This window comes from Pinus tabuliformis, chromosome 4_1 (assembly GCF_031772625.1).
Source record: "Pinus tabuliformis cultivar Carrire ecotype Pingquan chromosome 4_1, CPIR1, whole genome shotgun sequence".
Lineage (NCBI taxonomy): Eukaryota > Viridiplantae > Streptophyta > Pinopsida > Pinales > Pinaceae > Pinus > Pinus tabuliformis.
Genome location: NC_142303.1, coordinates 984,869,063 through 984,874,133, shown reverse-complemented (window position 1 = coordinate 984,874,133; position 5,071 = coordinate 984,869,063).

Below are 5,071 nucleotides of genomic sequence, written 5' to 3'. Positions count from 1 at the left end.
GGAGGGGCCCAGCCGCCCGTGATGGCGCGACCTTGGGCAGAGCGCTCGCATGCAGACCCTACACCCAGGGCGCGCCACCATGGGCGGCCGAAGGAATTCTTTATTTTTCCTAATAAAAAGGATCTAAAAAAAACATTTATATATATATATTAAAAAAAAAAAAGAGTTTGTTTATTTATTTATTTTTTCAATAATATTAAAAAAAAAAACAAAACAAAACAAAACAAAAAAACTTGTTTAACTTTTTTTTTTTAATTTTTTAATAATATTTACCAAAAAAAACAAACTTGTCTAATTATTATTATTATTATTATTAAAAGAAAAAATGTAAGTTTAATATATATATATATATATATATATTAAATCAAAAATACATATTTCTTTACAAATTTTAAATGTTTTTTGTTTTTTATTTTTTTTAATTTGAAAAGACAAATATATTTTAAAAAATTTCTCTTTTTTGTTTTTTTTAATAATTTGAGTTTATTTTTTGTTTTTTTAGTGTTTTTCAAATGTTTTTAATATTAATTTTACTAGTTTTTAAAAAAAAATTATTATTTTTTTAATCTAGTTTGTTTTTAATTAATTTATTTATTTATTATCTTTTTTTTAATTTTTCTATTTTTACTTACTTAATTTTATATATATTTTTTTATTTTTTTTCCAAATTCTTTCACGGTTTATGAGATTATTTTTTTTTCAACTTTCTTTCTTTCTTTCTTCTTCTTCTTCTTCTTTTTAAGTAATCAACATTTTAATTTTAATATTAGTAGCTTTTTTTTTTGTTAATTTTCTTTTCTTTTTTTTTAAATTTAGTTTTTTTTTGTTATTTTTTTTTTTTTTTTTTTTAATCTAGTTTGTTTTTAATTTTCATTTTTGTTTTGGTTTTTTGTTAATGTTTTTTAAATTTTTCTATTTTTACCTACTTAATTTTATAGTTTATTTTAATTTTTTTTCTTTTCCATATTTTTGTTTTTTTCTTTTCTTTTACCAATTTTTTTTATGGTTTACAACTTTTTTATTTTTACTTTTTTAATTTTTTTTTTTTTTAATTCTTATATTTTATAGGATAATTTTGTTCTTTTTTCACATTTTTACGATTGATTTTTGTCATTTTTTATATATTTGATTTTTTTTTTGTTTTTTATTTTTGCTTTTAGTATATACTTTAATTTATGTTTTGTTATTTTTTTAACCTTTTTTTTTGTGTTTTTTCATTGTTTTAATTTTTTAATTTTTTATTTTATTTTATGTTTTCATTATTTTTTGAAATTTTAATATTTTTCGAGGTCATAATAAAATATTTTACGTCATTATTTCGAAATGTTGAAATTTTACCCTTGAAAAAAAAAAGTGTTATCCCAGCATCAACACTTTTCGTTTTGAGGGTGTTTTTTGCATAAAATTTACCATTGAAAAAAAAAAAAAAAAAATGTGTTATTCAAACATCAACACTTTTCCTTTTGAGGGTGTTTTTTGGACAATTTTTGCACAAAGAAATCGGTTTTCGCTGCCATTTTTAAAACATGTTGAAAATTTACGCTATAAAAAAAAAGATGTTATTCCAGCATCAACACTTTTCATTTTTAGCACTGTTTTTTATGTTTGTACTGGGTTTTTTGGCCAGAGTTCACGTTTTGAGTTTATAGTTCCCGTTTCAAAGTTTAGATTGTTTTTATTTGGCATTTTGAGAAAGTTTTGTTGTTCTAAATCCCATTCTTTTCCCTCAAATATCTCCCCAAAATGTCCTCTCAACTCCGAAGAGTTTGTATCCAAGACGTTCCACAGGCACCAGGAACATTACCATAGCTTTGATTTCCCGGTGGGTGGTGTGTAAATTGGTGCATGTCTAACTTCTGGAAGCACTTGTATCAACTTTGAAAATGCATTTTCTCTTGTGTAGATAAGCGTAGACACTACCACTTGAGATAAACTTTGCTACAATGCAGAAATATGGTGGCTTTGTGTAAGTGCCATAAGTTGGAACACACTCCTACACCACACCTTCCATGAATTGAACACTTCTTGGACAACACCTTGACCCAAATAAGAACCAAGTGCCACTTTATAATCATATTTACTATCAATTTCTTGTGATCAGTTCCTAACGTATATTCCATCCGCACCTTATTTATCTTCCACATATGCAACTTCTCCCAATTCTTCCTTGGTACTTTGGTCATGGCCTTCACCTTTAATAATTGTCTCACCTAAATCTACAACATAGGTCTTGGATTTTTTTCAATAGTTGTGCTCCTTTCATCTTCCATTGTTGTTCCATTTTTTATAGATATGCAATTTTCTTTTTCTTTCGCTGCTTTGGCTAAAGCCCAAAATCCCACTTGCTTGACCCCAGAAATGATGGCCCAAGTAATATGGATTCTACCCTGTATTGTGAAATCCCATCAGGTTGGCAGGATGGAAAGATTGGATACCATTGTAATGTTCTCATTAGAAAATTTTAGTTGGTTACAGGGATATTATAGTTGTGCCCTTTTAATTCAAATTCTAAATCTGTTAACAATCCTTAAAATTCCCTTAGGGATATTTGTCAAACACTTAGCCAGCATACATTATTATAGTATTTATTGCAGTAATGAAAATAATGAAAGACTTCACACAATACAACATAAACAATTTTGCAAAATGGGAAAACCAACCAAGTATTTATTTAATAGATGGTGGAATTTATACAATAATGCAGTAATAAACCTAAAAACATGGCATATCTTTTCAACCATCCTTTGACAAATTTGGCCCTCCTTGCTAGAATGTGCACTTGCTCAACTAGACCCTTGTTATGGACTCTGATCTTCAACCCTTCTTCTCTGGTGAATGCAAATGAATAATCTAAAGTGGTTCTCCCTCTTAACTAGTTAGGGTGGATGTTTCACAACCAAAACTAATCGCCACCAGTTAGGGTGTGTAATTCAACATTGAAACTCACAATACTCGAGGATTTCTCCCTCACACAATAACTACTTGAGTTCTTGAAACACTTATTAAAAATCAATAACCAAATCTTCCTTGAATGGCCTTTCATCTTTTCTTTTATAATTTTTCCTCCATCCTAATACCGTGGGTCTTCAAAATAGCATGGATTTTCTCTTTATAAGCTTTTTTAATTTAATTATTCATTTCACTTTTTTGGTGTTGTTTTTTTTCTCTCCAAGTGAAAGTGAACAATTAAATTTATATTCTTGGAAGGAACATTACATAAACCTATAGTCCAAAGGTTTGGTCCTAAATTATAATTGTAATGCTTTTTAGAGTTTGTGTTATCTTGGAGTCTTTTATAATCTCTATAGTACAAGAATTTTTCAGTATACAAAGACTTTGTTTCTTTTTGTCCCAATAGGCTTTGCTTTTGCTCAAATTAGTTAAAATCAAGTCATAGATATCATTTTTGTTTAGATGTAATCCCACTACATGATCTAGCCATAGATTTTCAATAATAAAATTCTCCAATTACGGTTAATAATAATAATGTAGAAATTATGATGGAGATTTGCAACTAGCCATGAAGTTTTAATCAAAATCAATAGACACAAACCTACTCTACTGCTCTACGGACATTAATTTACAATTTAGAACAAAAATCTCAGACATGCAATAAGAAATCACACACATCCAAATATTATTTTTCCCGGGGAATGAAAACTACTAAAAACCTCAATGCCTGCTTACAACAATATGATGAATAGAGATGTATTACAATTGCTTTGCTCAACTTAGCACAATCTGCAAGTGCATAACCTATCTCTCTACTCACTGAGAATCTTTGACCCAGATTTAGTCAAATTTTGCTTCTGATTGAAGCCCTATTTCATTACGTAATTCCTGAGAAATTAGGCCCTTATTATTTAGGAATTTCTCCAAAATGGATTGTGCAATTCCCAAGTTTGATCATCTGACTGCATGCAACACCTATACACTCAAGATTAGTCTACAACTGATGTCACATTGCCTTGGAATCTCCACCAAGCATGAGGAACTTCAATTCTCTACATGCACTAGCTATTTTGGGTTGATTGATCATTTAACTAGATGATCACTTAGTTTGACTAAAGTCCCACTGCTTAATTGACCTTCCACTAGTTCCTCCAAAAGTTGGAACTAGTTTACCTGAAAACAACTTGAGATAACTGACCTTGATTGCTTCATATTAGCAATCACACATGTTGAATTGAAATCTAAATCCTCCAACTCGAATTTACTGAGTAAATTGGGTGACGCAAGCCTTGTCACACAATTTAACTGCATCTAAGTTGTCTGTTGATGTGGAAATTCAAATTTTCTCATTTTGATCAAGGCAAAATCAAACTGAGAATTTCTTGTTGCATTTTTCAACACTCCCTCTCAGCAAGAAATGGATTATCAACCACCCTTGTACTGCACCTATGGAACTCAAACCTCCCTCTTAACAAGGCCTTTGTCAAAATGTCAACATATTGTTCCTCTGTCAGAATGTATTGCAACAACATTATTTGCCTCTGCACATAGTCGCGTAAATGGTGATATTGGATATATGTATGTGTTGAGTCCCAAACTTGCATCTTCCCTATACACCTTTTTAGCCTTTTTTTCCAGTTACCTGAACCTCCAAGCTGTCAAATCATTGCATATTAGTTTAAAAAGAGCATATAAAATGGTTTCCTAACTATGTCTTGTGACTGTTGTTTGATCTAGATTTTTGCTCAGTCAGCTGCAGAATCTTGTCACTTTCCGTAGCCAGCTCAACTTTCCGCAGCCTTTTTGTTGAAGTCTATGTTACAGGCGTCTACTAGAGAATCCGGCCACATGGGCAAGCTGCAAATGATGTGGACATGGAACGTGTCCCCTTGGTTCAGTCGAATCCCTCACAAAAGGCCACAGTCAAAGCGGTGGTCAACCTAAGAGTTTTACGGTGGAAGAACTTTGTTTTTCACCACGTGAAGACTTGCATGGCAAATTCCTCAATCTCAGGAGGCGTGCTAACACCTGTGGACTGCTCCATGAACCAAATCTAACAGCCACCTTCCTTGGATTTAATTTTCACAGCTACCATATTGCTAGATTTCCGGACGTGGTT